This window comes from Salvelinus sp. IW2-2015, linkage group LG3, assembly GCF_002910315.2.
Source record: "Salvelinus sp. IW2-2015 linkage group LG3, ASM291031v2, whole genome shotgun sequence".
In the NCBI taxonomy this organism is placed as follows: domain Eukaryota; kingdom Metazoa; phylum Chordata; class Actinopteri; order Salmoniformes; family Salmonidae; genus Salvelinus; species Salvelinus sp. IW2-2015.
Window position 1 is genome coordinate 9,063,045 of NC_036840.1, and position 26,991 is coordinate 9,090,035.

The following is a 26,991-nucleotide window of genomic DNA, read 5'->3' on the forward strand; positions in this document are numbered from 1 at the left end:
CAGTTACGGGATTTCTCCGATTAATGCTTATTTGACAAAGTTACAGTCAATCAAATGAAGACTGCCCGCATCATCGGCGCGCCATGAAGGCATCGCTCTCTGACCAAATTTGGTGTCCTATAGGATATACTACACTCCTAATGATATAGTGAAGTCTGGTTACGTTCTAGGATCTCTGAGGAATAAATACGGACCTWATTTGACTGGTTGAAACAACGTTTTGGGTTCGATTTTCACAGATTCCTTTCTTTGCAAATTGAACGAGTGGAAACACAAAATCGACCGTGCATGCTATATGGACCTTTTTAGGATATTACATTTTTATCTAACAAAACGACACTTCATGTTATCTCTGGGACCSTTTGGAGGATAAATCAGAGCAAGATTTCAGAATATAAGTACATATTTCACCTTCATAGGTGAATTTATCAAACCTATCGCGGTGAAAAAAGTGTTTTGTTAGGAGCTCTCCTCAAACAATAGTATGGCATTTTTTCGCAGTAATAGCTACTGTAAATTGGACAGTGCAGTTATATTAACAAGAATTTAAGCTTTCCGCCGATATAAGACACTTATATATATACCAACATTTGTTGTTTCTCTAAAATCTGCGATCGTGACACAAGGCGCTGCATGATTTACAACTGTCCCGTTGACGGGACGCCTATCCCTARCAACAATGCAGTTAAGAAAATAGAGTTAAGATTCTTTTTACTGAATAAACAAAAAAATAACAAATCAAAAAAGTAACACAATAAAATAACAATAATGAGGCTATATACATGGGGTACCGGTACCGAGTCAATGTGCGGGGCTACAGGTTGTTGGAGGTAGTTTGTACATGTATTTAGGGGTAAAGTGACTATGCATAGATAAAACAGCAAGTAGCAGCAGTGTAAAAACAAAAACAAAGGGGGGGTCAATGCAAATAGTCCAGCTGGCCATTTGACTAATTGTTCAGCAGTCTTATGGCTAGAAGCTGTTACGGAGCCTTTTGGACCTAGATTTGGCACTTTTTTAAATTGAACCTTTAATTAACTAGGCAAGTCAGTTAAGAATTCTTATTTACAACYACAGCCTAGGAACAGTGGGTTAACTGCCTTGTTCAAGAGCAGAATGACAGAATTTTACCTTGTCAGCTTGGGGATTRGATCCAGCAACTTTTRGGTTACTGGCCCAATGCTCTAACCACTAGGCTACCTGCCTTACTGCTTGCTGTGCGGTAGCAGKCTTTTTCCTTTTTTAATAATAATAATTGGGTACTTTTTACCCCTTTTTCTCCCCAAATTCGTGATATCCAATTGGTAGTTACAGTCTTGTCCCATCGCTGCAACTCCCATACGGACTCAGGAGAGGCGAAGGTCAAGAGCCATGCGTCCTCCGAAACWCGACCCTGCCAAGCCACACTGCTTCTTGACACACTGCTAGCTTAATCCAGAAGCCAGCCGCACCAATGTGTCGGAGGAAACACCGTACAGCTGGCGACCGAAGTRAGCGTGCATGCGCCCGGCCGCCACAAGGAGTCGCTAGAGCGCGATGGGACAAGGACATTCCAGCTGGCCAAACCCTTCCTAACCCGAACGACTCTTGGCCAATTATGTGCCACCTCATGGGTCTCCCGTTCGCCTGCAACACAGSCCYGGATCGAACCRAGATCTGTAGTGATGCCTCTAGCACTACGATGCAGTGCTTTAGATCGCTGTGCCAGTAGGGAGGCCCCGGTGGACTGGAGTCTTTGACAATAGTATATAGGGCCTGGATGGCAAGAAGCTTGGCCCCAGTGATGTACTGGGCTGTACGCACTACCATCTGTAGCGACTTACGGTCGGATGCCGAGCAGTTGCCATACCAGGCGGGGATGCAAACGGTCAGGATGTTCTCGATGGTGCAGCTGTAGAACTTTGAGGTTATGGGGACCCATGCCAAATCTTTTCAGTCTCTTCAGGGGGAAAAGGKGTTGCTGTGCCCTCTTCATGACATTKTTGGTGTGTTTGGACCATGATAGTTTGTTGGTGATGTGGACACCAAGGAACRTGAAAKTCTCTACATGCTCCACTARAGTCCTGTCGATGTGAATGGGGCCGTGATCAGCCCTCCTTTTCCTGTATTCCACGATAATCTCCTTTGTCTTGCTCACGTTGAGGGAGAGGTTGTTGTCCTGGCACCACACTGCCAGGTCTCTGACCTCCTCCCTATAGGCTGTTTCATCATTGTCGGTGATCAGGCCTACCTCACTTGTGTCGTCAGCAAACTTAATGATGGTGTTGGAGTTGTGCTTGGCCATGCAGTCGTGGTGAACAGGGAAGGGACTAATCACGCACCCCTGAGGAGCCCCCGTGTTGAGGATCAGTGTGGCAGGTGTGTTGTTGCCTACCCTTACCACCTGGGGGCGGCCCGTCAGGAAGTCCAAGATCCAGTTGCAGATGGAGGTGTTTAGTCTCAGGGTCCTTAGCTTAGTGATGAGCTTTGTGGGCAATATGGTGTTGAACGCTAATCTGTAGTCAATGAACAGCATTCTCAAATAGGTGTTCCTTTTTGTCCAGGTGGGAAAGGGCAGTGTGGAGTGCGATTGAGATTGCGACATCTGTGGATCTGTTGGGGCGGTATGCGAATTGGAGTMSGTCTAGGGWTTCTGGGATGATGGTGTTGATGTGAGCAATGACCAGCCTTATAAAGCACTTCATGGCTACCGAGTGCTACGGGGGGGTAGTCATCTAGGCAGGTTACCTTCGCTTTCTTGGGCACAGTGGTCTGCTGGAAACATGTAGGTATTACAAACTCGGTCAGGGAGAGGTTGAAAATGTCCGTGATGACACTTGCCAGTTGGTCCGCGCATGGTCCGAGTGCACATCCTGGTAATCCGTCTCTTGGCATTCTCTCAACCAGCTTCATAAGGTAGTCACCTGGAATGCATTTAAATTAACAGGTGTGCCTTGTTAAAAGTTAATTTGTAGATTTTCTTTCCTTCTTAATGCGTTTGAGTCAATCAGTTGTGTTATGACAAGGTAGGGGTTGTAAACAAAAGATAGCCCTATTTGGTAAAAGACAAAGTCCATATTATGGCAAGAACAGCTCAAATAAGCAAATAGAAACGACAGTCTATCATTACTTTAAGACATGAAGGTCAGTCAATCCAGAAAATGTCAAGAACTTTGAACGTTTCTTCAAGTGCAGTCACAGAAARCATCAAGCGCTATGATAAAACTGTCTCTCATGAGGACTGCCACAGGAAAMGAAGACCCAGAGTTACCTCTGCTGTAGAGGATAAGTTCATTATAGCTACCAGCCTCAGAATTTGCGACCCAAATAAATGCTTCACAGACTTCAAGTAACAGACACATCTCAACATCAACTATTCAGAGGAGACTGCATGAATCAGGCCCTCATGGTCAAATTGCTGCAAAGAAACCACAACTAAAGGACACCAATAATAAGAAGAGACTTTCTTGGGCCAAGAAACATGAGCAATGGACATTAGACTGGTGYAAATCTGTCCTCTAGTCTGATGAGTCCAACTGTGAGATTTTTGTTTTTTTGATGTGGTTCRCACCGTGAAGCATGGAGGAGGAGGTGTGGGGATGCTTTGCTGGTGACAAMGTCTGTGATATATTTAGAATTSAAGGCACGTTTAACCAGCATGGCTACCACAGAATTTTGCAATGATACGCCATTCCATCTGGTTTGTGCTTAGTGGGACTATCATTTGTGTTTCAACAAGGCAATGACCCAACGCACCTCCATGCTGTGTAAGGGCTATTTGACCAAGAAGGAGAGTGATGGAATGCTGCATCAGATYACCTGGCCTCCACAATCACCCGACCTCCACCAAATTGAGATGTTTTGGGATGAGTTGGACGGAGAGTGAAGGGAAGCAGCCAACAAGTGCTCAGCATATGTGGGAAATCCTTCAAGACTGTTGAAAAGCATTCCAGGTGAAGCTGGTTTGAGAGAATGTCAAGAGTGTGCAAAGCTGTCATCAAGGCAAAGAATCTCAAATATGAAATATATTTTGATTTGTTTAACACTTGTTTGGTTACTACATGATTCCGTATCTGTTATTTCATAGTTTTGATTCTTCACTATTATTCTACAATGTAGAAAATAGTAATATAGAAAAACCCTTGAATGAGTAGGTGTGTCCAACTTTTGACTGGTACTGTAAGTATTCAGACCTTTGCTATGAGCGCACATTTAGCTCAGGTGCATCCTGTTTCCATTGATCATCCTTGAGATGTTTCTTCAACTTGATTGGAGTCACCTGTGGTAAATTCAATTGATTGAACAGGATTTGGAAAGGCACACAGCTGTCTATAGAAGGTCCACTGTTGACAGTGCATGTCAGAGCAAAAACAAGCCATGAGGTCGAAGGAATTGTCTGGAGACTGCGAGACAGGATTGCGTCGAGGCACAGATCTGGGGAAGGGTACCAAAAAATGTACAGTATTGAAGGTCCCCAAGAACACGGTGGCCTCCATCATTTTAATGGAATAAGTTTGGGACTCTTCTAGAGCTGGCTTCCTGGCAAAATGAGCAATCGGGGGAGAAGGGCCTTGGTCAGTGAGGTGACCAAGAACCCGATGGTCACTCTGACAGAGCTCTAGAGTTCCTCTGTGGAGATGGGAAAACCTTGCAGATGGACAACCATCTCTGCAGCACTCCACCAATCAGGCCTTTATGGTAGAGTTGCCAGACGGAAGCCACTCCTCAGTAAAAGGCACATGACAGCCCGCTTGGAGTTTGCCAAAAGGCACTTAAAGACTCTCAGACCTTGAGAAACAAGATTATCTGGTCTGATGAAACAAAGATTGAACTCTGGCCTGAATGCCAAGCGTGACGTCTGGAGGAAACCTGGTACAATCCCTACTGTGAAGAATGTTATTGGCAGCATCATGCTGTGGGAATGTTTCTCAGCAGTAGGGACTGGAAGACTAATTAGGATCGAGGGAAAGATGAACGGAGAAAAGTACAGAGATCCTTGATGAAAACTTGTTCCAGAGCGCTCAGGACCTAAGACTGAGGTGAAGGTTCACCTTCCAACAGGACAACGACCGTAAGCATACAGCCAAGTCAATGCAGTATTGGCTCCTGGACAAGTCTCTGAATGTCCTTCAGTGGCTCAGCCAGAGCCCGGATTTGAATCCGATCGAACATCTCTGGAAAGACATGAAAAAAATAACTGTGCAGCAGCACCCCCCCCACCCCAATCTGACAGAGCTTGAGAGGATCTGCAGAGAAGAATGGGAGAAATTCCCCAAATACAGGTGTCCCATTCTTGTGGCGTCATACCCAAGAAGATTCGGGGATGTAATCACTGCCAAAGGTGCTTCAACAAAGTACTTAGTAAAGGGTCTGAATACTTATGTAAATGTGATATTTCAGTTTTTTTATGCATTTGCAAAAATTTCGAAAAAACTGTTTTTGCTTTGTCATTATGGAGTATTGTGTGTAGATTGATGAGGAAAAAAACTACATTTTAATCAATTTTAGAATAAGGCTGTAACGTAACAAAATGTGTAAAAAGTCAATGGGTCTGAATACTTTCCGCATCCACTGTATATGCATTAAAACATATTACAAATGGCATTTAATCTTACATTTGATAAAGACATACACAAATAATATAATATTAATAAAACAATAACTTTATTGAAAGAATAAGGATACGGGGGTACATTGTCTTATTCAAARCTGAAAACAAGGTGCAAGTTGCATCATCCTTTCATAACCATAACATTTTATACAACATTCATCTCAGGGATATTGTCATCAAAATTGAACTGGAATTACAAAATATTATAAGAATAAGGAATATACTAAAATAACAATGATGGTCTTTTACAACTTCAGTTTCTTCTTACATAAATTCCTCTAGGCCTATAGCCTAATACTCGAAGAGTCAGAATTAAAAGCATGCAAGAACGGGGAAATGACCAGTGACAATCTGAGCTACGGGGTGAAGACTAACATACCTTTTACTAGTATCTAGCTATGTATGGCATGTATATCTATGTATGTGTCCTGTAAGGGTGTGATTGTCCCTCAGCCCTGTTTACAGCCTCAGTAGCATGTTGTTCAATCTCTCCAGCCCCTGCCTATCCTTGTCACTGTGGAGCTCAGGTGACATGTCTATAGTGTCGTCCTCCTCACAAAGGTCTGAGAGATGACAGTCCACCACAGTGTCCTGGAGAGAGAGAGGTGAGAGAAAAGGGAGTATTTACAAAAATATAGACCTCATTTATATATAGGCAGGGGTGAAAGTTAGCCGGAATGYTCCAATACGGAGTATCGTCAAAATAAATAGTGCGGGTACGCTGTACAGGTAGCACATGAGCCTATCACAGTAATTAAAACATAGATTAGAAGACAACTGTAGGCTATTACACTATTTGTTATTACTGCATGTCAGTTGCATGAAACATTTGCGAATAGACTTGAAAACTTGTGGAATGCGCTCCAAAATGCGGTGTGGTTTGATGATAAAGAGCAATTTATGCCAAGGCAGAGATGAGTGGCGGAGCCCGAGACGTGCGCTGACAGCAGTCTACGCATCAATTCAGGTTATAAGACTTGTTAAGGCCTAATGAATGCCAATCACCGAATGTCATTCATAACGCTTTTTGGTGTTTTGTAAGTGATGTTTCTTTGCGCTTATCAAATTGCACTGTATAGATGCCAGAATGATTAGCCTAATAGTTGGAATAGTTACTTAAGTCTGGACACTGACTGTAGGCCTCACATGTAGCCTATTATAATATTCACTCCTGTAGAATTTAGTGTTACTCACAGTAAAATTATAGAATGTTAATTTTGTCTCAGGAACAGGAGTGGAGATACTGTATATMATTTCTTTCTTTCAGCATCTTGAGGGAATGCYAATGCGCACTTAGGGACCTGTTGTGTATCCAAAACGTGCAATTTCTTTCAGCGACATAAAAGCTAACAGTATGCATCCAAMACGAACTGAAATAATATCAGAAACATGTTGGATCGTTTTCACAGCTTTTCATTTTCTTAAAACTGGTCCAAGTGATGTCATTTGGTCCCCTGGTCCCTAAATGTCCTTGCTCTGTGAGAGAATCAGAAATTAAAGYMYWSAKRTTACCGATGTCAACTAGATTGTTAATGATGCATTGATCATTCTATCGATTTATGACATCATTCTGGTGAACAAGGCTTTATTGTAGTATTCTAGATGAGCATCAAGTATTGACAGAAGAGAAGCAACATCTAATTATAGACAAGTTGACTAACAAATAGCTTACCAAATGTCAGAAATGATAATCAGAAAAATATCTAAATGAGGCTTAAGAATCATTTTCGCTGAGTACTGTGCGCAGGTAGCCTACATGAGCCTTTTGAAGTAATGACAATCCAATGAAAACATCATGACTGGTTGTGTTTATGCAACATTAAAAGGTAGCCTAATTCATTGTAAAACGTAAATGACAAATCTTGACTATTAGGCCCATTGAAATCTAATTAAATTAATGGSGATTCTATYTGTAATTCTTTGATTAGGACCATAACATGTTTTTAAGAAGCGCATGCGCAAATAGGAGGTCCCATACCGGGAATAAGTMACATTTACTTTCASCCCTGCCTAATAGTACATAGTAATAATACATCATTGACATTTACCTTCCAGTCAAAAAGCTTGGCTGAGAGGCATCAGCATCATGTGGTGGCTTCTAAACTTCCTCCGGCTCCTCCATTTCAATCTCATCCTCTTCTTCCCCAAGTAACGTAATCTCACGTAAACTCGTACATCGCCTTGGTCCGTACAATTGCCCTTATTTTAGCGACCCAAAAACGTAATACTTCCAGATCAARTGTAATGTCAATACCATTGTAAAGCACAATTTCTCCCCTTTCCAACAAAATCAATTACATGACCTAAATACTGCCCGTTTCTGCATAATTCAAYCAGGCAATGATCCCCTTCGGGTCTTTTTAAAAATGGCGGGTGGGGAAGCGAAACMAATGCGTTATAGTGAGAAGGACAGATGTCGTGTGGGAAAATTGCTTTTTTCACTCGATCTGTCCAACTTATCACCTTATAGCCTCTAAAATGTAAATAAAACACTATAAASAGTTTATATAATGTGTCATTACATACCTATTTGAAGGTTTGTGTCGAATTTGAATCGGGTTTTTAGGGCGGTGCTAAAGTGATCTTAGAAGTAAACTGCGGCTTTGAGAATGATGATCGCATGCAATGATGACGAAAAAAAATGACTAGGTATCCCCCCCTTACCCCACGTCACTGTCCATTTCTTGTTTTTAAACGATGAGAGAAGTGCTGCACCTGGTGGAGAGAGATTGTAAGACAGAAATAGTTGCTTTATGCGTGCTGTACGTTACGACATGACACGTCATGTTGTAACGGAGGGTCAGTTTTTTCAACTTTTCTCCAATACTATAGAGCCATTACCATGTCGATCAATGCTTGAATAGAAACCTAGTTCACACCCCCGATTTTGAAGTCAACACAGTCGCTACAGTCCCATTAGTTTTCTTTGTAGCCTCGTTTGAATGTCGCGGTTATGCACATTTGTACGGAATGGGGTGAGTTTACGTTAACGATTACCCTTCAGCACAAAAAAAAGGAATCATGAATGGAAGGCAATTGTACAAGTTATCAGGGTTAGGCTTCAGGCTGCAATCAACAGCCAGCAGGCATACTATGTTTAGGAATCGTAGCTATCACAGATAAAAAAGAAACATAATATATCTACATATCTAGCTATGGAGCTAGTTGTCGAGCTAATAATTATTGTAGCTACCTAGCTATATGGGAATCATAAATGTTACTGGTAAAATAGCAATCATGCAGCAGCCCTCTCTTTTGCCTGGCTAGCTAGCTATTTTCATATGTAATCACTAGCGTTAGCCAGTTCGTTTTAGCTAGGTCTAGCTCATACCTAATGACAAAACTCGTCAAATTGTCAATATGAGTATTTTATTTCGTACAGTTATCAATAAAAAAACATTTACACCCAAAAGACAAGACAAGAGCTAAATCAAGTAGCCACCTTGTCTCGTTTTGGCTGATTGTCTACTCGGCTTGTTATCAAAATTTCATTTCACAGACTCATCTTATCAATCGGGAAAAATACTCTAAAATGTACATATTATAATTACCAACATAAAAACGAATTGTATGCATTTTCTTACCTTAATATTGTTGTCCTGACAAAGCTGTCAAGTTGTGAGAAACCGTTCAGGTCCAGTAGAGGTGAGGCGCCACCTGGTGGCAGCATTCAGTTTCAGTCTCCATGCCAAAACTCCCAATTTTCTCACTCCRACCAATGGCYCATGGGTGTCAGTCATTACTATGCCATTTCAAGATGGCGCTACCCATACCTCTAATAGACATTGTTCAAGATCAAAATACTAAAAACAGAGATGTTTCTATGATACAAGCACATGTTTAGTATTAGTGGATTGAATAGATCTCTTTGCTCAGCTTCACTTCCTGAAGTGTTTCCATTCCCTTGCAGAAGGCAGGGTGGGGAGGGCCTTGTAGTCATCCCGGAAGGGAGAGTAACAATGGTCAAGCATGTGCTGCCTCAGGATATGCAGTTTCTAGTTTGCACGAAGTTCAGTGTAGTTCATTGAGAGCCGTCGCTGTGTAGGCTTGGTGGGGAATATACAAGGCAGCGAATATAACCCCCCAAAATTTTCTTGGGAGCTAATGTGGTCGGAATTTGACGAGGTATTCCAGATTGGTTATTCCTGTACGTTACCACAATCACACCATGTTGTTAATCATGAGACATACTCCTCCACCTCTTGTGTTTCCCGGAAAGTTCCTTCTTCCTGTCCGCACGATGAACGGAGAACCCCGCTGACTGTATGGARGGGGACAATATATCCGGAGAGAGCCAATGTAGTGGTCCATATCCCAAGGATATTAGTTCAGTTCTACACTCTCAGGTGATGGATTTCTGTTGTTTTCTCCTGAAGCACTCTGGAAAGTATGTCAGTCAATCCAATACCTGCCAACGAACGTTGTTGCCATAGTGAAACATGAAAAGTGACTGACGTTGCTCTCTCAACAGAGCACATTAGGAACAAGTCAGATGGTTCTTTCTGGATCTCTTTAAATTCCTTTAATAAAAACTGCCTTTTTGATAGGCAATGGGCCTGGGGAAATGTTGGAGCCACTCTCAAATTCATAGACACAGTGGATGCAAAGACTGACAGTCCATAGCCGTGTAAAAAAAAAAATCTATCTTGCCTATTACTATTACTTACTAAAACTGCGTACTGTGTACTTATCATACTACATACAATTTAGAACATACTGTTTAGTAAYAATGCATGCAGTAGGCAACAAATACTAACATATTAGACTCATATTAGTGCTGGGGACATTATAAGGCTACTCTAAAATGTGCAGTTTTCTCACACAACAGAATGCGACAGATGTCTCAAGTTTTGAGGGAGCGTGCAATTGGCATGGTGACTGCAGGAATGTCCACCAGAGCTTTGGCCAGAGAATTGAATGTTCATTTCTCTACCATAAGCCACCTCCAATGTCATTTTAGAGAATTTAGCAGTATGTCCAACCGGCCTCACAACCGTAGACCACGTGTATGGCATTGTGTGGGCGAGCGGTTTTCTGATGTCAACGTTGTGAACAGAGTGCGCCATGGTGGCGGTGTGGGGTTATGGTATGGGTAGGCATAAGCTACGGATCGAGTCCGAGTCACGAGTCCCTATGGCTGAAGTCTGAGGCCTGGTCCACGTGTTCAAGTCTGAGCCACTGGGTCCACATTAACTCAAAATAAAGTTATTTACCCAGGCAGATATAGCGTAGTGGACAGAAAAATGTAGCTGTGGTATTATGGGCCATGTCCTTTGTAGCCAGTAGCCTAAGGGCTAGAACAGTAGCCTAAGGGCTAGAATCAAGCCATTTTCTCTCAGGGAAAGAGGGAGACTACATTGGCTACAGTACCTGTTTTCTGAAATGCTGTGTGAAAGTGGGAGGGTTGAGCAATACTACAAATTCAAAGAGCCTACTTTTCTATAGCCTACTCAAGGGAGAGAAAACATATACTGTTGTTTTACTATTAAACTCAATGCTGCTATTGTTTTTTATTTCGTAAAGCAGTGTGTGTTTCTTAACCAGGCAAAGGGTAGCTAAATAGAAGGCTTGTGGTGACTGGTTAGCTAAAGTGAAGCAAGAGAGTCACCTGCGCCTTGTGTATAAATGGACCCGGAGCGGAGCCTGTCTGCTTTTCTGCCCACACTCATCGCTTTCTCCCCAGCAGCTCACCAGCTGATGTAGGCTGGGTTTGCTGGGTGTGACACATCCTTCCCACTGCTTAACAGAACTGAGCATCTGTGCTGCTAATATTAATCGTGATTATTATTGAAAAGCTCTCAATCTCTCCAAAAACTCTTGTCCAGTCCACACTTAGTAGTCAGATGTTAGTCACAGAGATAATTTTGTCTCGTCTCGTTTTAGTAAACTGAAATGAAAAATCCTTTTAGTTTACTTCTAGTTTTTCTGGCTCTATTTAGTCAGTTATAGTCTCGTCAACTGGCACTGAAAAATAGGTGTTTGATGAATATTTTAGTCACTATTTTAGTTGACGAAATTAACACTGAGTCTTCAACCTATTTTGAAGCCCCATCCCTCAGCTTTATAGCAAACCAATTGGCAGCAAGGGCTAGCAATTTGTTGTTTTTTGAATCAAGGAGTGGGCCTTTTAATCGCCTAAAAACATCCTTTCCCCTGACACAAAGGATTTACATCCACCTCAGAGATCAGAGAGTAGCAGCTTGTTATTCTTCAGGATTAAAGCTACATGAGACAATGGGGTCTAAGCCTCTTAAAATAAGACTGTTTGTTAAAGTATGTTCAAAGTTGAAAAAGGTCCGTTTCTCAGGATTGTTAGTTAGCCCGCCGGTGTGGCTCATGGTTCTATGGTGTTTGTTTGAACTGTAATGCTCTGATAAATAAATATCACAATATTCTACTCGTTAGCATATCGTCGTACTGTTTCCACTGGTATTGGTAGACTATTTAACAGGAAAGTATGTGACTCGAATGAGTACTTTCTGGTACACAATGGGCCTCAGGATATCGTAACGGTATTTCTGTGCATTCAAATTGCCATCAATAAAATGCAATTTTGATCATTGTCCATAACTTATGCCTGCCCATACCATAACTCCACCGCCACCATGGGGCACTCTGTTCACAATATTGACAGCAGAAAAAACGCTCCCCCACACGACGCCATACACATGGTCTGTGGTTGTGAGGCCGGTTGGACATACTGCCAAATTCTCTAAAACGACATTGGTAGAGAAGTGAACATTAAATTCTCTAGCAACAGCTCTGGTGAACATTCCTGCAGTCAGCATGCCGATTGCACGCTCACTCAAAACTTGAGACATCTCTGGCATTGTGTTGTGTGACAAAACTGCACATTTTAGAGTGGCCTTTAATTGTTCCCAGCACAAGGTGCACCTGTGTAATTATCATGATGTTTAATCAGCTTCTTGATATGCCACACCTGTCAGGTGGATGGATTATCTTGACAAAGGAGAAATGCTCACTAACAAGGATGTAAACAGATTTGTGCACAGAATTTGAGAAAAATAAGCTTTTTGTGCGTATGGACAATTTCTAAGATATTTTATTTCAGCTTATAAACAAATGGACCAACACTTTACATGTTGCGTTTATATTTATGTACCGTGTAGTTTCCCGGGCTAGTCTTTGATGTGGAACAGCCCATGGGAATGTGGACGTGCCGCTGTGAGAAGACAAACCTACTCATTGTGAGAGATGAGTGGACCAGAGTGGGAAGACTGATGCAATGGATGCTAGAGCTCATCTTTCCTAGCCTAGTCCCCAATCTTTCTGTGCTATCTTGCCAACACCTTGTCACTAATTGTCACGCCAAACATGTTTGGCACGACAGTTCCATAAGGAGAACAGAAACAGACTGAGACCCACACTGGGTTCTTCACTCTTTTTGGTTCCAGGTAAAAGCCTTTTGGGTTCCAGGTAGAACCATTTTGGGTTCCAGAAAGAACCCTTGTTGGTTCCAGGTAGAAACCTTTTGGGTTCTAGGAAAAAACGTTTTGGGATCCGTGTAGGTTATRGTATGGGGACAGCCGGAGATCCTTTTTAGGTTCTATATAACACCTTTTTTCCCCTAAGACTGAAGGCCAATCCATAATGTATAAGTTCCTTCTCCTAGTCAAAACCAATCCTTTTTTCATCAGTTGCTAGGGTTGAGTCACCGTTCTCTCACATAAGGAGCCATCTTAAGTCTGACGTAGACTCTTAATCCTCTCTTTGTCCCTGTCTTCCTCAATAGCCTGTAGTTACAGATACACTTTGCCTTCCCTATCATCCTCCATCCCCCCTTTTCCTTTCCCTCTTCTATCCTCCTCTCTGTGCTTCTATGATGTAGGCCTAGTTAGAATATTAAATAGGAAATGTGATAGCAGGAGCTAAAATAGGCTAATGAGCCAATGAGTAGAGCTATGGTGTACATCAGAGCAACACAAGGGTAACTCTCCCTCTCTCTGACAATGAAAATCTGGATACAATCCGAGTACAATCTGATATGTATTAATTATTAATAACCAATATCTCTTCCCCGCCATCCCCTTTCTTTTATCTCCCACTTTCTGCCGCCTCCCTCTCCTTTCTTCCTCCCCTCATGCTCTTCAGATGTTCCTTGTGGCCCTATCYTTTGCCTACTTTGCCAAGGCCTTGTCTGGCAGCTACATGAAGAGCACAATAACCCAGCTGGAGAGGCGCTTTGACATCCCCAGTTACCTAACAGGCGTCATCGATGGGAGCTTTGAGATAGGTAAGTAAGTGTTTGCGTCACAGGTCCCCATCCCCCTGTCCTCATCTCCTCCTCATCCCCAGGGCTATTTTGGGCTTCCGTTCTATCCATGTTGTTGTGAAAGAGAAGAGATGTGAATGAATGGGTCACCAAGGCCTTACAGGAAGTCATCAGGGCCTCATTTATCAAAGGTGTGTGTGCACAYAAAAACTCTAAACCTTGTGTGCACCAGATTTCCCACAAAGGTTGGTATTTATCCATTTTGAACTTGCGGGAAAGTGTGCGTATCTCCAAGTACAGCTCAGACCATTTGTACGCACAACTTCTAGTGGTGGATCAGTTGTATTGCAAGCAAATATTGTTCTTATGGGGGAAATGGTGTTTGATGCACGGGAATAATAAAAACATTATAATGTGGGCCTAATGATAAAACAGATGCATTTGCTGTTGGTAAGAAGATTGCATAGCAGCATGTAGCTTAATATAATTATTCAACTTTTATTATATAAGCCTAAATCATAATCAAATTGTGGGGCGTCTCTCTTTTTCTGACATGACTGGTTTATTCCRGCTACAGAACAAATATTAGGCTACCATTTATCTATCGTTCATTCAATAGCGCACCATGCTCAAAAGTATATAGACCGGTAGCCTACTTAAAATATTTGACAATATGGGTAGGCTACAGTAATGCTGTGGGGTAAGAGGGCGACATCATAGCCTATTTAATCTCAGAGCCTATTCTAAGGCAAGAGATCTAAACACAATCATGTACTGATAAGCAAGATATTGAACAACAATTTGTCTTTTGATTAGAAGTGTTGGCTGAAGCATTTACATGTAAATTGTTTGAATAGACAATCAATCTTGCAGAATGTGCGGCCAGTGTGTGGCACTCACTATAGGCGGCATGCATTTTTTGTTTGAAAGTCACTGAAACACATTCTGCCTACACCTCTACAGAAATCTTATCAAACTTACCATTGTGTCTTCTTTGAGAAACTGTCAAATCAAAGTTTATTGGTTGCGTACACAGATTTGCAGATGTTATCGCATGTGCAGTGAAATGCTTATGTTTCTAGCCCCCCAAAAACTAGAAATTAAGAAATATCAGATGAGCAATATGTACTGCATTTTTTTTACCATGCTGCCCTACGCTCAGCTCGGCAACAAAAACAATAAGATCCGCTTGTGGCTTCCATCAATGTAATTGTCTGCATAATTTCCAATCCCCCATATATTTTTGGGGTAATGTATATAAAATATATCTTTTTTAAAATACAGTACCAGTCAAAAGTTTGGACACACCTACTCACTCCAGGGTTTTTCTTTATTTGTACTATTTAGAATAATAGTGAAGACATCAAAACTATGAAATAACACACATGGAATCATGTAGTAACCAAAAAAGTGTTGAACAAATACAAATATATTTTAGATTCTTCAAAGTAACCACCCTTTGGCTTGATGACAGCTTTGCACACTCTTGGCATTCTCTCAACCAGCTTCATGAGGTAATCACCTGGAATGCATTTCAATTAACAGGTGTGCCTTGTTAAAAGTTAGTTTYTGGAATTTCTTTCTTAATGCGTTTGAGCCAAAGTTGTTTTGTGACAAGGTAGGGGTGGTATACAGAAGATAGCCCTATTTGGTAAAAGACCAAGTCAATATTATGGCAAGAACAGCTCAAATAAGGAAAGAGAAACGACAATCCATCATTACTTTAAGACATGAAGGTCAGTCAATCCGGAAAATGTCAGTCGCAAAAACCATCAAGCGGCTATGATGAAACTGGCTCTCATGAGGACCGCCACCGGAAAGGAAGACCCAGAGTTACCTCTGCTGCAAAAGATAAGTTCATTAGAGTTACCAGCCTCAGAAATTGCAGCCCAAATAAATGCTTCGCAGAGTTCAAGTAACATTCACATCTCAACATCAACTGCTCAGAGGAGACTGTGTGAATCAGGCCTTCATGGTCGAATTGATGCAAAGAAACCACTACTAAAGGACACCAATAATAAGAAGAGACTTGCTTGGGCTAAGAAACACGAGCAATGGGCATTAGACCGGTGGAAATCTGTCCTTTTGTCTGATGAGTCCAAATTGGAGATTTTTGGTTCCAACCGCTGTGTCTTTCTGAGACGCAGAGTAGGTGAACAGATGATCTCCGCATGTGTGGTTCCCACCGTGAAGCATGGAGGAGGAGGTGTGATGGTGTGGGGGTGCTTTGCTGCATGACACTGTCAGTGATTTATTTAGAATTCAAGGCACACTTAATCAGCATGGCTACCACAGCATTCTGCAGCGATACGCCATCCCATCTGGTTTGCGCTTAATGGGACTATAATTTGTTTTTCGACAGGACAATGACCCAACATACCTCCAGACTGTGTAAGGGCTATTTGGCCAAGAAGGAGAGTGATAGAGTGCTGCATCAGATGACCTGGCCTCCACAATCACCTGACCTCAACCCAATTGAGAAGGTTTGGGATGAGTTGGACAGCAGAGTGAAGGAAAAGCAGCCAACAAGTTCTCAGCATATGTGGGAACTCCTTCAAGAGAGAATGCCAAGAGTGTGCAAAGCTGTCATCAAGGCAAAGGGTGGCTACTTTGAAGAATCTCAAATATAAAATATATTTTGATTTGTTTAACACTTTTTTGGTTATTACATGATTCCATATGTGTTATTTCATAGTTTTGATGTCTTCACTATTATTCCACAATGTAGAAAATATTAAAACGAAAGAAAAACACTATATTTTACAATAGTTGTCTTTAGTTCGTTTTTAGTCCCATCCTTCACCCTCAACCCCTCACATCTATCTCTGAAGACCATCCCGTTTTGATTTKTTTTTGCCATATATTTTCCAACTGTGCTGTTTCACAAAAGTTCTGAACCTACAAAAGTTCTGAACCTGAATGTACATTTTACGGACACAGTATATTTTACATTCGTTATCGTTTTTTTTCACTCTTCAGCTCGTCTCAAGGGCCTTTTTGCGTAGAGTAGATGGAAACCTGGAGAAGCCTGCTGTAGGATGCGCTGTGTGCCTCTTGTCGTGGCTCCAATGCCCCCAACCACAGGGAGAGAGGAAAGTGCTGAAGCATCTCAGGAGAGCTCCATAGACTAGCCTCGAAGTCCTTTCTCTATTTAACAACTCTCTAATAGCAGGATGTACTCTGTGCCTCTTGACCTGTTACAACCATAGAGACGTTTCCCTTTTGGGAAACCCTTAGCAACAAACAAAGCAGTTATTCTAGTCCACACAGTATTCTAAATGGATGAAGGAAAAATCAACACATTCACAGTCAGAGATCATCAGTTCAGGTGTTTTCAGCACAATAGCTCTCAGCACAATCAAAACAGTTATTTTCCTTAAGCAGTATTATAAACTAACGAAGGGGCACAATAACACTTCAACTATCTGGCATTTCCAAGTGCTAGGTTTGCCTTAGTCAGAGAACAGTTCTTTCTGGAGTTCGGAAGTTTAGGCATTCTACAGCAGGTTTCTGAAGTGGTACTTCCCAAATCCAGCACCCTTGAAGAATAGCCTACTCACTCCTCTTAATAATGAGAGCGGATGGAGGTCCTTAAGGAATGGACGTCATCCCTCCATCCTTGAAAAACAACAATTGGTTCCATCATGAAATGGCTGCTTTTCTTTTACCTCATTTAAAGTTTTTATTGCCCACCACTCTCCTTTTTTTTTCTCTCTCTCTCTCTCTCTCTCTCTCTCTCTCTCTCTCTCTCTCTCTCTCTCTCTCTCTCTCTCTCTCTCTCTCTCTCTCTCTCTCTCTCTCTCTCTCTCTCTCCTTCTGTTTCCCTCTCTCTCTCTCTCCTTCTGTTTCCCTCTCAACTCCCCCCCACTTTTCTCACTCACTCACTCCCTCACTCACTCACACACCCCTCTCTCTCTCACTCACACACCCCTCTCTCTCGCTCTACCCCAACCCCCCTCCCTCCTCTCTCTATCCAGGCCACGGCACAGTCATTCAATTGGCCCTTGGTCATTCGATTTGGAGGGTTCTTCTTTTCTTATGATTCAATTTGTAAGCATTCCCAACAGAGTGAATGTGAAAATGGATTCCAAGTGGTCACCAAATAAGTAAAAGGAGGGCTGTGATTGGTTACATTGCCTACTTTGCCAATTTCTCTTTATTAAATGGGCCATAACGTTAAAACTAGCAGAGATCCAAATCTGGAACTTTGATATGCCCGTAGAGTACAGACCCCTTGACTCTTTCCACATTTTGTTACATTACAGCCTTATTCTAAAATTGATTAAATAAAAAAAAGATTAGTCAGGATCGAGGCAAAGATGAACTGAGAAAAGTACAGAGAGATCCTTGATGAAAACCTGCTCCAGAGTGCTCAGGACCTCAGACTGGGGCGAAGGTTCACCTTCCAACAGGACAACGACCCTAAGCACACAGCCAAGACAATGCAGGAGTGGCTTCTGGACAAGTCTCTGAATGTCCTTGTGTGGCCCAGTCAGAGCCTGGACTTGAACCTGATTGAACATCTCTGGAGAGACCTGAAAGTAGCTGTGCAGCAATGCTCCCCATTCAACCTGACAGAGCTTGAGAGGATATGCAGAGAAGAATGGGAGAAACTCCCAAATACAGGTGTGTCAAGCTTGTAGTGTCATACCCAAGACGAATCAATGCTGTAATTGCTGCCAAAGGTGTGTCAACAAAGTACTGAGTAAAAAAAACATTTTTGCTTTGTCATTATGGGGTATTGTGTGTAGTTTGATGAGGAAAAAGACAATTTAATACATTTTAGAATAAGGCTGTAAACTAACAAAATGTGGAAAAAGTCAATGGATCTGAATTCTTTCCAAATGCACTGTATATTATTTTCAACAATATATTGGAACATTTGCCAAATACAATTTTGTATATTCATGTTTATATTTTTCTATATTAATATGTTATTGTAGAAAATGTGTTATTGAAATCAGAATACTACTCATATTACAGAGCAAGCGATAAAGCTTCACATGACACCAATTTTTGCAGATGAGACATTATGCAGTCTGAAGGGGGGCTAAAATGTCAGCAATATACCAACTTTGATTCGTTATTTCTAAATTATGCTTTTAGGTACAAATATATGTCAACAATGTCCTTTTTTTGTCTGGGTTTCATGAGGAATCACTCTATAGTGGGAATTAGGAAACCAACAGTGCCACTATGTTGAAACTCACCATGGCAACACACTTACATCAATGAGAGGAATTAGGCATTGTGATTGAGAATAAATTCAAGCAGACATTGTGTCAGAGCTGGGGTCAGTTCCATGTCAACTCGACAATTCAACAATGCATTCAGGAATGGAATCGAAATAGAGTTGTAAACAGAAAAACTCTTAAGTGAAAATGCATGTTACTTTTCCAATTTGTGAATTGAATCTCGATTCATCAGATTTGTCAATTTGAGAATTGACAAATTCTGTGTCTGTCTATCCCCCTACCAGGTAACCTGTTGGTGATAGCATTCGTGAGTTACTTTGGTGCAAAGCTGCATCGGCCCAAGATCATTGCAATGGGCTGTGTACTGATGGCAGTGGGAACATTCATCATCGCTCTGCCACACTTCCTCATCGGACGGTGAGGTTTTACCCGACTTTTCATTTGAAGGAGGATTAACTTACAAWGCTTGGGTTTCCAGCTTCCTTTTCAAATCAAATTTAGCAGATGTTATTGCGGGTGTAGCGATTTGATTTTTTGAATGCACTTGTGGTACAGTAAGCTAAAGCTTATCTGGATATGTGTGTAAATGCGTGCCTGTGCGTGTGTGTGTACTCTATTCTGAATCACGTTTCCAGTGATCCTCTATTTAAAGGAAATGTCAGTCTACAGTGCATTCGGAAAGTATTCAGACGCCTTGAATTTTTCCACATTTTGTTACATTACAGCTTTATTCTAAAATGGTTAAAATCATGTTTTTTCCTCACCTACACACAATACCCCATAATGACGAAGCAAAAACCTCTTTTAAGACATTTTTGCAAATGTATAAAAATATGTAACGGAAATATCACAATTACATAGTATTCAGACCTGTTGGAAGGTGAACCTTCGCCCCAGTCAGAGGCCCTGAACGCTCTCCCAGTCCCTGCCGCTGAAAAACATCTCCACAGCATGATGCTGTCGCTACCATGCTTCACCGTAGGGACGGTGCCAGGTTTCCTCCAGACGTGACACTTGGCATTCAGGCCAAAGAGTTCAATCTTAGTTTCATCAGACCAGAGAATCTTGTTTCTCATGGTCTGAGAGTCTTTAATTGCCTTTTGGCAAACTCCAAGCGGGCTGTCATGTGCCTTTCACTGAGGAGTGGCTTCCGTCTGGCAACTCTACCATAAAGGCCTGATTGGTGGAGTTCTGCAGAGATGGTTGTCCTTCTGGAAGGTTATCCCATCTCCTCAGAGGAACTCTGGAGCTCTSTCAGAYTGACCATCGGGTTCTTGGTCACCTCCCTGACCAAGGCCTTTCTCCCTCGATTGCTCAGTTTTGCTGGGCTGCCAGCAAAACCTATAAAACCTACAGAGTTCCTCTGTAGGAAGAGTCTTGGTGGTTCCAAACTTCTTCCATTTAAGAATGATGGAGGTCACTGTATTCTTGGGGACCTTCAATGCTGCAGAAATGTTTCGGTACCCTTCCCCAGATCTGTGCCTCTACACAATCCTGTCTTGGAGCTCTACGAACAATTCCTTTGACCTCATGGCTTGGTTTTTGCCCTAACAGGCACTGTCAACTGTGGGACCTTATATAGACAGGTGTGTGCCTTTTCAGATGATGTCCAATCAATTGAATTTACCGCAGGTGGATTCCAATCAAGTTGTAGAAACATCTCAAGGATGATCAATGGAAACAGGATGCACCTGAGCTCAGTTTTGAGTCTCATAGCAAAAGGTCTGAATACTATGTAAATGTTATTTCAGTCAAAAAATATTTACATTTGCAAAGATTTCTAAAAACCTGTTTTTGCTTTGTCATTATTGGATAATGTGTGTAGATTGATATATAGGGCAGTAACATAACACAATTTGGAAAAAGTCAAGGGGTCTGAATACTTTCTGAACGCACTGTATTTCTGTGTGTTTGGATAAAGTCTGGTAAAGGACAGATATCACTGTGACTCTGTAGTGATATGCTAATATACTGAATTTTGCACATATCTTATATATTGTGTACCATCGTTTGTGAGATGAAGCATTGTTGTGTGTTATCATGGGTTCTCATTAGCTTGGCTTGGTCATGAAAGTTTGATCAGTCCGAATGTTTTATCCCTCCCACAAGATGGGAACATATGGAATCTTAAGAATATATGCTGCACTGTATGGAGTCTCTTTACTGAATGCCAAGAGAAGTTTTACTATATGCATTTTTACAGCTGTGGGATGTTTTTCTGAAAAACACTTCAGTCGTCAATTGTTTGTATTTTACAGGTGAAGCCAGGAAAGCTTCTTCCTATCATTAAGTATTGTGTGTTACATGATGCGCTTGAATGTATAAAACGGTGTTTCCTAAATATTTCATTGCATATCCAAAGCACTCATGTTCTGCTTTGTCTCTGTCCTCTCTAACTGTATAACGTGGTGCTTTCTCCCCTCCCTTCGCTAAACAGTCGCATTGGTGTTTTGTACGCAGCTATAAGTTCGAAAACATCAATTCCGATCGCTCAGTGAATTCAACCAATAACCTCTCTCCCCATGTCCAGCGCGCCTTTGTCACCCTCCTCGCAAGCTTCGGGTGACCCGCTTTCTGAGGCACCAAGCACAGGACAGGTGTGTCACCTAACACACACACACAGACACACACACAAGCTCATGTGCATTACAATGCATTCAACCATGCAAACACAAAACCAACGCACACACACAAACAACACACATAGTACTCATGGACACGCGCATTCCACACGCTCACTCACACCTGCTCACACACACACACGTGCTCATTACACACTCACCACACACACACACACACACACACACACACACACACACACACACACACACACACACACAAACACACACACACACACACACACACACACACACACACACACACACACACACACACACACACACACAGTGCTGTATCTATTCTCTCTCTCCCCCTTCCCAGTAGGTTGTGAAGGAGAGTCCAACCTCTCCATGTGGATCTATGTGTTCCTTGGGAACGTCTTACGAGGGATCGGGGAGACGCCAGTGCAGCCCCTTGGGATCTCGTATATAGATGATTTCGCCAGGGAGGAAAATGCTGCATTTTACATTGGTAATAGACCAATTGGAAATGCAAACACATTTTAGATAATGTCACTGTGCATGATTTGAAGTACAATATTTTAAGTCGATCTGACGGTCTGAATAAACTGCCTTTCAATCTGATTCATACACAAAGGGCCCGATTCAATCAGATCCGCTTTAGCCAACATCCGGATAGCTGATGCTTAATACTGTGAGGGAGGTGAAACTGCATTAGAGCTGTCAAATCCACAAGTGGCTCCCAGCTTAACACTTAAAGCAGGCATTGTCATTGGCTGCACAGAGTCTGGGGACTATGAAAAGACCCCTGGTGGCATGTCTGGTGGGATAAGTGTGTGTGTCAGAGCTGTGTGTAAGTTGACTATGCAAACAATTTTGGATTTTGAACACATTAATGTTTCTTATAAAATGAAGAAGTGATGCAGTCAGTCTCTCCTCAACTCTTAGCCTAGAGAGACTGGCATGCATAGTATTAATTTTAGCCCTCTAATTACAATTAAGAGCAAAATGTTCCGCTCTGTTCTGGGCCAGCTGCAGCTTAACTAGGTCTTTCCTTGCAGCACTGGACCACACGTCTGGACAATAATCAAGATTAGACAAAACTAGAGCCTGCAGAACTTGCTATTTGGAGTGTGGTGTCAAAAAAGCAGAGCATCTCTTTATTACGGCTAGACCTCTCCCCATCTTTGCAACCATTGAATCTATATGTTTTGACCATGACAGTTTACAATCTAAGGTAACGCCAAGTAATTTAGTCCCCTCAACTTGTTCAACAGCCACACGATTCATTACCAGATTCAGCTGAGGTCTAGCACTTAAGGAAGGATTTGTACCAAATACAYTGCTCTTAGTTTCAGAGATGTTCAGGACCAGTTTATTACCTGTCTCTTATACACATCTAGATGTGTATAAGAGACAGGATTATGATAGTTTACAATCTAAGGTAACGCAAATAAATTTAGTCCCCTCAACTTGTTCAACAGCCACACGATTCATTATCAGATTCAGCTGAGGTCTAGCACTTAAGGAAGGATTTGTACCAAATACAATGCTCTTAGTTTTAGAGATGTTCAGGACCAGTTTATTACTGGCCACCCATTCCAAAACAGACTGCAACTCTTTGTTAAGGGTTTCAGTGACTTCATTAGCTGTGGTTGCTGATGTGTATATGGTTGAATCATCAGCATACATTGACACACATGCTTTGTTTAATGCCAGTGGCAGGTCATTGGTAAAAATAGAAAAGAGTAGAGGGCCTAGAGAGCTGCTCTGCGGTACACCACACTTTACATATTTGACATTAGAGACGCTTCCATTAAAGAAAACCCTTTGAGTTCTATTAAATAGATATCTCTGGATCCACGATATGGCAGAGGTTGAAAAGCCATAGCACTTAATTTAGGGCTAGGCGGGGCAACATCCTGTGAAACTGGAGGGTGCGCAATTCAAGTAAATAATCATAAAAATTATGGATATTAAGCATTTAGGTACATATAAGTGTCTTATATCGGTTGAAAGCTTAAATTTGTGTTAATCTAACTGCACTGTCCGATTTACAGTAGCTATTACAGCGGAAACATGCCATGCAATTGTTTGAGGACGGCGCCCCATATCCAAATATTTTTCCAATGGTACAGGTTTCATAAATTCACAAATAGCGATTAAATATTCACTTACTTTTTGAAAATCTTCCTCTGATTTGTCATCCAAAGAGTCCCAGCTATAACATGTAGTGTCGTTTTGTTAGATAAAATCCTTCTTTATATCCCAAAAAGTCTGTTTAGTTGGCGCCATCGATTTGAGTAATCCACTTGTTCAACATACAGAGAAAGGAATCCGAAAATCTTTGTTTCAACAAGTCAAAATACGTTTCTATATACTCCTCAGATACCCTAAAATGTAATCAAACTAAAATATTTTTTTACGGAAAGAAGTATGTTCAATAGGAAACTGATTTTAGCAGGTGCGCCCTGTCTTCATGGCGCGCACAAACACGAATTTCCAAGACTGTGTCCCTGTACTAAAACTGATATTTCTTATTCATTTTTGAAGTTACAAGCCTGAAATCTTGAACATAGACTACTGACACCCTGTGGAAGCCATAGGAATTGCATCCAGGGAGCTAATTTTCAGTATGACCTTATACTTGCCATTCTAAGAGGATAGTCTCCAATTTTTTTTTATTATGGTTGGTTTTTCTGAGCAACAGGCAGTTTACTTTTGGCACGTCATTCAGGTGGAAATTGAGAAAAAAGGGGCTTAGCACTAAGAAGTTACGTTTTTTCAACAACAGGTTATGGTCAATAACATCAAAGGCTGCACTGAAATCTAACAGTACAGCTCCCACAATCTTCTTATTATCAATTCCTTTCAACCAATCATCAGTCATTTGTGTCAGTGCAGTACATGTTGAGTGCCCTTCTCTATAACCATGCTGAAAGTCTGTTGTTGATTTGTTTACAGAGAAATAGCATTGTATTTGGTGAAACACAATTTTTCCTAACAGTTTGCTAAGAGCTGGCAGCAAGCTTATAGGTCTGCTGTTAGAACCAGTAAAGGCCGCTTTACCTCTCTTGGATAGCGGAATTACTTTGGCTTACAAAGACTCTCCTCTAGGCTCAGATAAAAAATATGACCGATATGAGTGGCTATAGAGTCAGCTACCATCCTCAGTAGCTTTCTCTCTAAGTTGTCAATGTCAGGAGGTTTGTCATTATTGATCGTTAATCTTTCCACCTCTCCCATACTAGCTTTTCTTTCATTATTAGTTTTTTCATACATTAATATAATTGTTCACTGTTTGTCGTGGGCATTTCCTGCCTAAGTTTGCCCACTTTGCTAATGAAATCATTATTAAAATAATTGGCAACATCAAATGGTTTTGTGAGGAATAAGCCATCTGATTCGATGAAATATGGAGTTGAATTTGTCTTTCTGCCCATAATTTCATTCAAAGCACTCCAAAGTTTTTTTCCCATCATTCTTTATATCATTGATCTTGGCTTCATACTACAGGTTCTTCTTCTTTTTGTTGAGTTTAGTCACATAATTTCTCAATTTGCAGTAAGTAAGCCAGTCAGATATACAGCCAGACTTATTAGCCACTCCTTTTGCCCCATCTCTTTCAACCATACAGTTTTTCAATTCCTCATCAATCCATGGAGCCTTAACAGTTCTAACAGTCAGTTTTTTAACAGGTGCATGTGTATCAATAATTGGAAGAAGCAATTTCATAAATCTATCAAGTGCAGCGCCTGGATGGTCCTCATTAATCACATCAGACCAACAAGTATTTTTAACATCATCCACATAAGAGTCACAGGAAAATATTTTGTATGATCTCTTATACACTATTTTAGGCCTAGCTGTTGGCTTTCCTGGATATAGCCACTATATTGTGATCACGGCATCCAATGGGTACGGATACAGCTTTAGAACACAGTTCTACAGTATTAGTAAAAATGTGATCGATACATGTGGATGATCTTGTTCCTGTAGTGTTTGTAAACACCCTGGTAGGTTGATTAATAACCTGAACCAGATTACAGGCACTGGTTACAGTAAGAAGCTTCCTCTTGAGCGGACAGCTTGATGAAAACCAGTCAATATTCAGGTCCCCAAGAAAGTAGACCTCTCTGTTTACTTCACATACACTATCAAGCGTTTCACACATATTCTTTAGATACTGACTGCTAACACTTGGTGGCCTATAGCAACACCCCAAAAGAAAGGGCTTTAGATGTGCCAAGTGAACCTGCAACCACAACACTTCAATAACACTTGTCATAAGATCTTCTCTGGTGGCTCTGAATATATACAGCAACTCCTCCCCCATAAGCATTTCTGTCTCTTCTATAAGTGTTATATCCTTGTATTGCTACTGATGTATCATCAAATGAATTATCTAAGTGAGTCTCAGAAATGGCTTATATATGAGTGTTATCTGATGTTAGCAAGTTATTGATTTCATGAACCTTATTTCTAAGGCTACATATATTAATTTGGGCTATTTTCAGCCCTTTCCTGGGTAGCTTATCAGAGATAGACATAATATTGGAAGAGTAGACAAAGCAAGAGAAAGAATTATACATTCAGCAGTCCATTAATCAATCGGTGTGTGTGTGTGTGCTGCGGGGTTGAGGCTACGAACCCATAGGCTTGGCTCTCTCATCCCTTCCAGGCTTCTGGGAGGAAGGGTGGACAATGAGCCTGTCGTAGCGGATGTACGCAATGTCCCCACATGCTCTGGCAGCTTTCATGGCTGGGTTCAGTTCTTTCCTCTTCTGGCGCACAGCTTCAGGATAGTCCTCGTTGAGGAAGATATACGTTCCTCTTAAGTTCTTGGCTCTTTCCAGAACAGCTACCTTGTCCTTGAACCTCAGGAACTTGACCACTATCGGCCTGGGCCTGTGGGCACACTCCACCTCAATCTTCCTGTGGTCCATCTTCAATTTCTCAAAGATCATTTCCCTCGCTTTGTCCTCAGACTTCATCCAGGTCTCATGTGGAGATTCTGCAATTCCGTCCACAACCATGTTGTTTCGCCTTGGTTGTCCCTCAAGATAGTCTGATTTATATGTCATTGTTATCATGGATTCACACACAGAACTGATGTCCTCTCTCAATGACTTACAGATTGCTGTCATCTTGCCGTTCTCCTGTTTCATCTCGTCGAGCTGACCCTGGGAGAACCGCAAACTGTTCTTTAGGTCCTGGACCTCTCTGGTCAGGTCGTCCATTCTTTTATTAGTAGAATCCACAAGTATTTGGACAAAACACTTGAAYCTATTTTCTTATTGTTGTAACAACTGCATATAGGTCTCTTTTTGTTTGTTTAAAAGATCCTTCACGTGTGATAGAGAGACACCACTGGCACTGTCCTCAACGGTACTT

General features: G+C 41.5%; 1 pseudogene; it reads left to right on the forward strand.

Annotated features, from left to right (window-relative positions):
* LOC111950206 (solute carrier organic anion transporter family member 1C1-like) overlaps positions 1 to 26,991 on the forward strand; it is a 65,309-nt pseudogene that overhangs the window by 18,541 nt on the left and 19,777 nt on the right.